The sequence below is a fragment of the Callospermophilus lateralis genome, chromosome 15, assembly GCF_048772815.1.
Source record: "Callospermophilus lateralis isolate mCalLat2 chromosome 15, mCalLat2.hap1, whole genome shotgun sequence".
In the NCBI taxonomy this organism is placed as follows: Eukaryota; Metazoa; Chordata; class Mammalia; order Rodentia; family Sciuridae; genus Callospermophilus; species Callospermophilus lateralis.
This window is the reverse complement of record NC_135319.1, coordinates 93,138,507-93,150,108: the sequence shown is the minus strand read 5'-3', so window position 1 is coordinate 93,150,108 and position 11,602 is coordinate 93,138,507.

The following is an 11,602-nucleotide window of genomic DNA, read 5'->3' as shown; positions in this document are numbered from 1 at the left end:
GCAGGAAGAGCATTGGGGTGTGGCCAGGGACATACCTGAGCACTTGCTGCTTTTGGGAAGGGCCAGGTAGGTGGAAGCAGTGGAAGTCTGAGGGCCCTGGATGGGCATGGGGGCAAAGAGGAGAGGAATGCAGCTGGCTGCTCACAGGTTGAGAGCGGGGAGGAGCAGTGCGAAGCCAGCATCCCTGAACCTCTTCTGCCTCTGTCTGCCCAGTTTGTACTGGGCATGTTTAAGTGAACTTGAAAGACCTCCACCCCTGTTCTGCACTGGGTGGAATATCCAGAAAGACAGCAGACAGATTGCTTTACAATTTAAGTGTCGGCTTTGGAGGGTATACCCCCACCCCTTCACAGTCTCAGGTGCCCCGCCTGCTCCCTACTGGTTCCCCCCTCTTGTTTCTAGAAGGCTGTAGGAACTACCAGAGTCCCTAATTAAAATGCGTATGACCTCTGGCCTCCTCAGCCAGCTGTCGTGGGCACCTCAGCCTGTCAGTTCTCCTTTCTGACCCTGAGTTGCATTGGCCAGGCCTGCATAGTCCCTGCAGGGAGCATTCCTAAAGCCCTGCTCTGTTGGTCTGGTGCTGGGAAGAAGGCCTGGGGCAGGACACCCCTGCTTTGTGCAGTTGCCAGCTGTGCTGACCATGGGCTGCCTAGTTGGGGCTAGAAAGAAGTCTCAGGTGTGTCTACCCAGAGCCAACTGCTCCCTGGGTCTTCAGGCTTCGCCTTCAAGAGGCTTGAGTCCTTAAACACCCTAAAGCCTTCAGCAGGCACCACCTCCACCTGGGCAGAGCGTAGGAGGTTCTAGCCCTTTGCCTGGCCCACCCAGTGCCGGCCCCACAGTTCAGATGAGGCAGAGTGAGGGTAAAGAGGGTCAGGAGACTGTCTGGAGCTCTCACTGGGGCTGAACTTGGGTGAAGCGAAGTTGGCAGGAGGAATGGCAGGCTTGGTGGTGGCAGTGGAGCTGACTTCAGTCGGCAGCAGAGGAGGAGAGTGGGCTGAAGGCAGCTCCCTTGGGTCCTGGTCTCTGGGCTGCACCATGCACCCTCCACAGCGGAGGACTCCACCACCACCAGCCCTGTGCCCGCCCCTCTGTCTTGCATGGTGACTCACCCTTCCCTAGATCCTGCCTCAAATGGCCCTGCCTCTGACCTCTTAGTCAAGACCACCTAGCACCGTCCCCAGATCTCTCTGACTGCACTACATAGTCAGCCTTAGTCTTCTCCAGGAGACAGGAGTCTCACTGAGGGCTCTCCTTGAGTCTTACCACGCTGACGCAGCCACTGGCCTGTCTCAGGGCTGCCAGGCCAGGCAGCTGGTGGTCACACGCTTGGGCCTGCCTCTACCTCCTCTTTCTCACTGGCTCACTGGCCCTGGCCAGCTAGTTGGTCTCCGGTAGCATGCCCTGGCTTTGTCAGAACAGGCTCTTCTGATATGGGATCAAAGGCGCCTGCTCTGGCAGAGGCTGTGCAGGCCACATCTGTGCATCAGAGACTACAGACTCCTCTCAAGCTGGCTTCTAGAGGTCAGAGGGGGTGGGTCCTGATGCCTGGGTTAGGCCTCCTTGGGGGCAGGCGTCACACTCAGGCAGTTGTTGAAAGGGAGGGCAGAGGATGAGGCAGTTGAGAAGAGTGATGAGGGAGGGGTTCAATTTCTTGAGCAGCTATCTGATGCAGGGTAGAGTGGGGAGCATCAGCACGTGAGCCTTCCCCTCCCCACCAAGGCATCTTAGGGTGAGTCCAGCTTCCCCGAGGCTGACCTGGACAACAGCATGTGGTATCTTCCAAGGCAGGGGCTCAAAGGAGTTTTTGTAGCCAGAGAACCCAAACCTCTCTGCAGGTCACAGAACCTGGTTTTGCTCTCTCTGTTCCAGTCAGGAAGTTCTTGAAGGGGAAGTTTGGATCTGCAAGAATGGTTTGGTTCTGTCTGATCATCATTCAGGATCTGGTCTGAAGTTCTCCCCCTGCCCTGTGGAATATCACAATTATTACAGGGCTTCCCACAAGGAAACATCCCAAAGGCCCAGCTGGGAGCAGAACCTGTCTGAATTAAACTGGAGATGGTGCAGAGAGCTGGCAAAGGCAGAGACTGCATCAGACTGCAGAATCACCTGTAGGGCCTTGGGGACTACCTTCCCTGTGCTTCAGTGTACACCTCTGTAATATGGGAATAATGATTCTCCCTCCCACTTAGGTATTTAATACTGATTAAGTTGATTTTCACGATGTACCAAGCACAGCACCAAACCCCAGCAGGGATTCTACTAGAGTCAAATACCATTTCCATCATCACTGTCATTATCACTACCATCATCATTATCACTACCATCACTATTACCACCATCATCACCACTACCAAAATTTTCACCCTTATCACTATCACCATAATCACCATCACCACCATTGTTACCCCTATAATCACTGCCATCATCATCATCATCACCACCATCATCACCATTACCATCACCACCATCCTCATCTTCACCATCATCATCATCATCACCACTATCCTCATCTCCACCACCATCACCATTACTCACAGCCCCACCATCTCCACCATCACCGCCATCATTACCACCATTATACAGCCATGACCATCAAAGCCATCACCACTACCACCATCACCTTCCCCATCCCTATCCCCACCATCATCATTGTATCACCACTACCACCATCACCACCATCACTCCGACCACCATCACCTTCCCCATCCCTATCCCCACCATCATCATTGCTATCACCACTACCACCATCATCACCATCACTACGACCACCATCACCTTCCCCATCCCTATCCCCACCATCATCATTGCTATAACCACTACCACCATCACCACCATCACTCCGACCACCATCACCTTCCCCATCCCTATCCCCACCATCGTCATTGTATCACCACTACCACCATCACCACCATCACTCCGACCACCATCACCTTCCCCATCCCTATCCCCACCATCATCATTGTATCACCACTACCACCATCATCACCATCACTCCGACCACCATCACCTTCCCCATCCCTATCCCCACCATCGTCATTGTATCACCACTACCACCATCACCACCATCACTCCGACCACCATCACCTTCCCCATCCCTATCCCCACCATCATCATTGTATCACCACTACCACCATCATCACCATCACTACGACCACCATCACCTTCCCCATCCCTATCCCCACCATCATCATTGCTATCACCACTACCACCATCATCACCATCACTACGACCACCATCACCTTCCCCATCCCTATCCCCACCATCATCATTGCTATAACCACTACCACCATCATCACCATCACTACGACCACCATCACCTTCCCCATCCCTATCCCCACCATCATCATTGCTATAACCACTACCACCATCACCACCATCACTCCGACCACCATCACCTTCCCCATCCCTATCCCCACCATCGTCATTGTATCACCACTACCACCATCACCACCATCACTACGACCACCATCACCTTCCCCATCCCTATCCCCACCATCGTCATTGCTATCACCACTACCACCATCACCACCATCACTACGACCACCATCACCTTCCCCATCCCTATCCCCACCATCGTCATTGTATCACCACTACCACCATCACCACCATCACTCCGACCACCATCACCTTCCCCATCCCTATCCCCACCATCGTCATTGTATCACCACTACCACCATCACCATCACTCCGACCACCATCACCTTCCCCATCCCTATCCCCACCATCGTCATTGTATCACCACTACCACCATCACCACCATCACTCTGACCACCATCACCTTCCCCATCCCTATCCCCACCATCGTCATTGTATCACCACTACCACCATCATCACCATCACTCCGACCACCATCACCTTCCCCATCCCTATCCCCACCATCGTCATTGTATCACCACTACCACCATCACCACCATCACTCCGACCACCATCACCTTCCCCATCCCTATCCCCACCATCGTCATTGCTATCACCACTACCACCATCACCACCATCACTCCGACCACCATCACCTTCCCCATCCCTATCCCCACCATCGTCATTGTATCACCACTACCACCATCACCACCATCACTACGACCACCATCACCTTCCCCATCCCTATCCCCACCATCGTCATTGTATCACCACTACCACCATCATCACCATCACTCCGACCACCATCACCTTCCCCATCCCTATCCCCACCATCGTCATTGTATCACCACTACCACCATCACCACCATCACTCCGACCACCATCACCTTCCCCATCCCTATCCCCACCATCGTCATTGCTATCACCACTACCACCATCACCGCCATCATCACCACCATTACTACAGCCATGACCATCACCACCATCACTCCGACCTCTGCTAGCATCAACCCCACCATCTATCTCCACCCCATGATTGTTCTTCCCGGAGGCCCTGTGATGGGGCCAGGGATGGGCAGGGGAAGCCAACTGTGTTCCCACATGCTCTAGAAGTGCAGGATTTCCCCCTGCTGGTAGCTGGCCAGGGCAGTGGAGCCCAGGAGGCGAGCGCTTCCAGAGAGCTGCCCCATGACTTGTGTACTGCCGCATCCTGGGCAGCCCCATGGCCAGGGTGGCTCTCAGCAGGCACAGGAATGTTCACAGGCGGATGCCCGAGAGACCAGCAGCGGCAGACATCTGAGCAAGAGTATCTTGAGGGTGTGGATCTCTTCCCTGAATTATTGCTTTAGTTTCAAAACTAAACTTCTTTTTTGAATGAGCGGGTTGTTTCTTCCTTGAGATAATTCTATTTTCTGTGACAACATAACTCAGAGCATCCAAAACTGGCTTTGGGTCATTGAGAACTGACAGGTGGCATAAAAAATTTTCTTGACTCCAGGGGGAATTCTGAAATCTCCTCTTAAAGATGTCCCCAGGGTCAGTGCACTGCCAGATCCCTATTTCCCTGGTTGGAAGCTAACCCTTGACCTCCCAGCATTGGAGAGAGGAGGAATCCCGTGTTGACCCAGTCTGCTTGACCAGAAACTGATCTTTGCTGCAACAGCCACCAATGAAGGAAAAGGTGACATTTCTGGGGAAGGCCTCCAGGACAGTGTGGAGTGGCCTGTGGTGGGACAATAGTACAAAGCCCGCAGTTCCTCAGGAGAACGCCTGATCCAGCCACTCAGACCTGAGGCCATGGCACCTAGTGGCAGGATTGCCCATGGGCCTTGGCCAGAGCCTGAGGGGCTCCTGGTGGGACCTGCGTGTGGGGACACCAGGAGCAGGACTCCTGGGGGAGACGCCAGTCCAAGGTCCTGGCACCTGGCTCAGTGCTTGAACACAGCAAGCACTCACACTTCTCAGTACATGAAAGGAAAGTTCTGGAGAATCGCATTCTCTGACTGCTCTGGGCAGCCTGAGCACGGATGCAGGCCACCGGGGAGAGGCAACTGGACTGAGTTCCACATTCTCACGAAACTCACCCTGGGAGTGAGCTGCACCCACCCAGGTGCCAGGTTGGGGTTTCGGTTCTCAGCCCTGCTCCTGCCAGTCCTGCGGCTGGCAACCCAGACGCATGGGTCCCTGCAGCAAACAGGACACCTGGGCATGAAACCCACCTGGGCCCAGGGCCTTCTGAGGCCCTCAGTCTCCATGGTATGTCTCGGCTTCGGCGGGAGTCTTGTATGTGGGGCTTTTGTTTTGTTTTTTTACTTGATGGTATTAAAGAGCCTCATACTAAAAAGTGGGGCTTTCATTTCCTAAAACCATGGTGATCTTTCACAATTAAACTAGTTGGTGACCCACTTCTGGGAACAGCTGAGTACAGCCACGTGGAGCACGAGTGTTTCCGGCTTTGGAGGGCACTGTCACCTCCTGCTCTCGGACCGCGGCCTCCACTCCCACTTTCAGAGCAGGCGCCTGGCCAGTGTCCAGGAGCCAGGTGGGCAGTGGGCATGGTTGCTAGGAAAGACCCTGTGCTCCTTCCCCCAGGTTGAGTGGAAAGCCAGGGAATGGCAGCCCTGCCCAGACGACCCCAGAGGCTTCCTGCAGACCCTCCTTTCTGTCCACACTCAGGGTCCCCCTACCTGGGGGGGGTCCCCTAAGTCCTCCTGCCCTTGGCTGGCTCTGCACCTGTCTTATCTGTAACCCAGCAGCTGCAGGGAGGCCTTGCCAGATCCTGCTGGGTGCTGGCTGCCTTGGAGGTGGCTGCCACTATCAGAGGGATGCTCCTCTGCCTGCTCACACCAGGGGCCTTTGCACCACACCAGGCTGCTCCGCTGAAGCCAAGTCACCTCCTGCAAGACGCAGACTCAGAGCAGGAAGGGTCCTAGGGCTGGGGCCCATGGCCAGGACTGGTAGCCCTTTCGCAGGGGCGGGGGCCCTTAAATTAGAGGCTGGTGGTCTTATGCCCAGGCCAGGCCTCCTCACTCAGTGCTGCAGCCCCCGGGCCTCAGGCTGCCTGGAGTCCTGCAATGGCTCTTCTCAGTCAGAAAACATGCCTTTCTGCACTGGGGATGGCACAGGCCCCTGGCATCCAGCAGCAGCAGCCTGAGCCCAGGCTTCTGTGCAGGATGAGTGGCAAGCCCCAGGGAGACCTGCTCACACTGTGCCGACTATGTGTGCACACTCTGCCAGGGACGGCATAGCACCAGCCTCTGCCTGGCAGCTGGAGACGGAAGGACAGGAGCTCTGTGGCCCGCGGGCCTTGCCCCAGACAGACTGGGCACCCACGGGCACAGCCATATCTCACCTAGTCAGCATGAGGGCCCTGACCTCATCTGGTCCTCCCCGCAAAGAGCAAGGTGTCCTTGGCCAGGGTGTGGGAAGCTGCCTTGGGGAGAACTCCACCCTGGACTCCACCACCACCCACAGGTCCCAGGGCCACCCAGGCTCTACTCTGGGAGTCCTTCTGACACTTGGGTGGAGCAAGCTACAGAGATGCCAGAGGCCCTGCCCCGGGCTGGGCTGCCCACAGCTGGTGGTGTCTGCCCTTCCTCCTGTGCTCATGTTGAGTGCAGGACTCTGAGGAACCTGAGGACATCAGGTATGGGCCATGCTCCCTGGCCAGGTCAGGAGAATGGACACGTGAACGCTTGTCATCCTGAGGTGCTGCCCCCTTGTCATGGCCTGCTGTGGTGGTCCCCAGGGGAAGAGCAGGGCAGGGCAGCTGCTTCTCCGGGCCCTGGGCTCCTCACCCTGCAGCAGCTGCATGGGTTCACCAAGCATCCTGCCTTGAGGGGCCACCACAGGGAACAGGGTCCTGGAGTGCGGCTGTGGGCAGCAAACCCACTCGTCCCAGTCTTTTCTGCCAATTGCCCTGGATACGTTCAAGGACTGGCCACTGCTGCTTGTTGTGAGGCTGGCCCAGCTGCAGCCACCACCCCAGGTACCACCCCTGTAGCACAGCTGATAGCTGGGGTCCTGGCCTTCACCCTGGACAGGCCTCATTCACAGTGTGAGCAGGGGCAGCAAACAGAAGCCCCAGGGCACCAGAGACAGATTGGCATGGTCACTAGAGGAGACCCAGCAGCAGGTGCCACCTGCTGGGTGCCAGCAGGGAGCAAGGCTGCCAACCTGACTCGCCACCAAGGACTCAGGGACACGGGGTCAAGGTGGGGAAGCAGCTGACAGCAGGCCTCGTCAGGAGCAGGCCAGGTTGGGGGCTGAGTCACAGGGTCAGGGCTTCTAGAGTGTTCTCCCTAACCAGGCTGGGAGCACCTTTCAAGCAGCGTCGAGGGGGTCTGCCACTTGGCAATTGAAAACCCAGACAGGGCAGGGGGCCGAGGTTGGGGAGAAGAAAAGGAAGTGAAAGGTTGGGGTGGGAAGCACTGAAAACAGATGGGGGTCGACTCCAAGTGGAACAGAGAGCCAGGTGCGTGGTGCACCTCTGTAATCCCAGTGGTCTGGGAGGCGGAGGCAGGAGGATCACAAGTTCAAAGCCAGCCTCAGCAGTGACAAGGTGCTAAGCAACTCAGTGAGACCCAAATAAAATACAGTTGGGGCTGTGGATGTACCTCAGTGACAAGTGCCCTGAGTTCAATCCCCGGTACCCAAGGAGACAGTGACAGATGATCGCCACCTGGTTATGAGGGAAAGGAACGGGAACTGGGACCATTAACAGAGCAACCTGCCATGGACGAGGAGCTAACAGAAGGGGCAGCAGTGGACCACAACACACAGGGGCGGAGGGCATGGCATGAGCAGGGCAGGGGTCACACCAAGGGCGTGGCAGCCTCGTCTTCTGCCAGTGCGTGGTTTTGACACAGCCAGTGTGGGAGCTGCACTTAAAGTGATCTGTAGGCACCCTGGGAACAGAAGAGGTTTTGCGCAGGGTGAGTGGCAAGCACCTGGGAGGACCAGGCCTGTGAAGCCCAGAGGCTTCAGAGCCCCCCGGGCTGGGAGGCCTGGGAGGCCTGGGAAGGGCTGGGTGAGCTGAGTGGCACCTGGGCTCCACAGGTGGTGTGGATGTTCAGGGTGCAGGGTCCTGGGGAGAGGGCGTGACCTCTGCCACCCGCATGTGGAGGAGAGTGCCCCACAGGGGACCAGCCCAGCCAAGTGGACAGTGTGATCTTCACCCCTCACTGGCTGGGCAGTGGAGCCCGTCCTCCAGAAATGTCCTCACCCAGCTCCACATTGGCTTGTTAACAGGCAGCATGCGGCACACAAGGCAAAACCTGAGACAAGCGTGAGTTATAGAAGATGAAGGAAAAGGGAGGCCGAGGACGTCAACAGGGGACGGCGTCCAGGGCTGACTACCACAAACACCCTAGAGCTAACCTCGACATCTGAACTCCAGCAGGCCTCGGGACGCAGAGCGCAGAGTGCCCAGAGGGCCGTGGCTCTGCCAAGGGCGGCAGCACCGGCTCCTGCACCCCAGATCTGCTCTCTTCTTTTCCCTTCCCCACAGGAAAGCCTGACTTATTCCGCCCTTCATTTCTTCCTTGGGGTGAGCACTGGGAACAGAACCCATGCCGACAAGGACACTCTGCGGAGCAAACCCCAGCCTGCAGAATGTTTTCCTTTCTTTTTCCTTTCTTCCTTCCTTCCCCCTCCCTCCCTACCTCTTTCCTTCCTTCCTTCCTTCCCTCCTTTTTCTTTCTACCAGGGATAGAATCCAGGAGCCTTATCTACTGAGCCACATCCCAGCTCGTTTTAATATTTTATTTAGAGGCAGGGTCTCACTGAATTGTTGAGGGCCTCACTAAGTTGCTGAGGCTGGCTTTGAACTCACTATCCTCCTGCCTCAGCCCCCTGAGCTGCTGGGATTACAGGCCTGCACCACTGTGCCTGGGTGCCCAACCGTAGCACATTTTTCACTTTGTTCTATTTGTTCACGTGACAGTAGAATGTACGCTGACACATCATACATAAGTGGAGTACAACTTCTCATTCTACTAGTTGTACATGATGTGGAATCACACCAGTCATGTAGTCATGTATGCAGATAGGGTAATAATGTCCCATTCATTCCACTATCCTTCCTACCTCCATAACCCCCTCCCCTCCCTTTACTCCCCTCTGCCTATTCCAAAGTGTAACTTCATTCTTCCCTAGTGTGCCCCCCCCACTCTGCCCCACATCGTGGGTTAGCATCTGCACATCAGAGACAACATTTGGCCTTTGGGTTTTGGGGATTGGCTTACTTTGCTTAGCATGATATTCTCTAGCTCCATCCATTTACTGGCAAATGCCACAATCTCATTCTTCTTTAAGGCTGAATAACATTCCATTGTGTATGTATACTACATTTTCTTTATCCATTCTTCTGTTGAAGGACACCTAGGTTTGTTCCTTAGTTTAACTATTCTGAGTTGAGCTGTATTTTTGATGAAGAAAAACCTCATTGGTTTTTTGCAGGACAAAGCAGAAGACAAAATTAGTAAATCCCAAACTATATCTGCAGGAAATAGCCAAGTAATAAAGAGTGGAAAGAAGAAGAAATATGTGTAGGGCACAGGCCCATGGTAGGTTGGTATCATGGAACTGTGGTCAGAAAGGAGGGGTGAGAACAGAGAAAACAATATTGAAAAAAGAAAAAAGAAAAAAAAGCTGAGAATTTCCCAAAACTGATTAATGATATTAACCCCCAGGTTCAAGAAGTTCTGTCTTCTCTAAAGATAAGTAAAAACTGCAGCTAAGCCCAACACAGATGGCTGAAAACCAAGATAAAAAATTATTTAAGAAAATCAGAGAAAAAAGACATCATCTTCAAAGAAGCCACCATAAGGATAGAGCTGGGTTCCGACAACCCATGGGGACAGAGGACAGTGGGACGACTGCTGAAGTGCTGGGGTGACAGGACGGCCAGTCTTGAATTCTATCCTGAGCAGAAATAAAGGCAGATACATTTGTTTTCAGACAGACTCTGAGTGAGTTAATTGCTAACTCAGCTGTGTAGACGAATGGAAATCACCCTTGCCTGGAGTGAGGAGGCAAGAGGAGTGGGCAGCCCACAGGGTCAGCGTGGAGAGGACGCAGCAAGAAGACACCCCGCAGAAGACACAGGGCGTGGGGTGGAACTAGGTTCTGCAGGGCCACCTGCGAGGTCAAGGACGCTGTGGGGAGAGAAATCCGAGGAAATGCAGGACGTGAAAGATCACCTCAATAAAGAGATGGAGGTTCTGAAAAAAACACCCCAGAAGAAATTCTCAGAATGAAGGAATCAATAAACCGGATTAAAAATTCATCGGAAAGCATCACCAACAGATGGAAGACAGAGTTTCAGGCAATGAAGACAAAATATATGATCCTGAAAATAAAGTTGACCATGAAGAAAAGATGTCAAGAGACCACGAACCGAACTTCCAAGAATATGGAGGGCCATGCAGCTTCTGGAAGGTGGAGCCAACAGACTCCAGAGCCAAGCACACGAGCTGCGACCGTCACCAACCAGGAGAGCAGCACAAAAAGGTGCTACTAACTCTCTAAAGAAGAGCCAGAGAGAGCCAGAGAAATGTTGACCGATCTCTTAGAAAGCAGTACAGGGAGAATAAAGGAAGAAAAGCATACAATATACAAAAGATGGTGGACTTCACTCACTACTGCCTTAAATGTAAGTGAATCCGCTCTAATTAAAAGGGAGATTGTCAGGCCTGATCCCCCAAACCAGGCCCACCCTATGGGTTTCCACAAGATGCACTTAGATATGAAGACAGGAAGGTTGAAAGCGAACAATGAAAGATGTTTCACGCCAACAAAATAGCAGTGGGAGGCTTACATTAGCATCAGACAAGCAGACTTCAAGGTAAGGAGTAAAAAGGAGAGGTAGAGAAAAGTCCACAGTGTTTGCTCAACATAAACTATAGGCATCTAATAACACAGTTCCAAAATACATACAGCAAAACTAACCTAACTAAAAGGAGTAACGTACAGTCCACAGTCACACTGGCAATGTCTAGGCCAAAGGCGAACCTCTGCCGGGCAGGAACCTGGGTGAATGCTCGGACTGCAGGGACTCTGCCCTTCCCTACACCAGGAGACAGGTTCTTGCAAACTCTGGTCACATTTGTCACTAGGCTGCCCCCAGGGTGTCAGCTGGCTGCCAGTCAAACACTATCACGCAGACTGGCAGAAACACAGGGAAGAGATGAAAAACACGTGGTGTTCACAGTACTCTCCTTTTAATGCAATTTAAGCCTCCTACAGC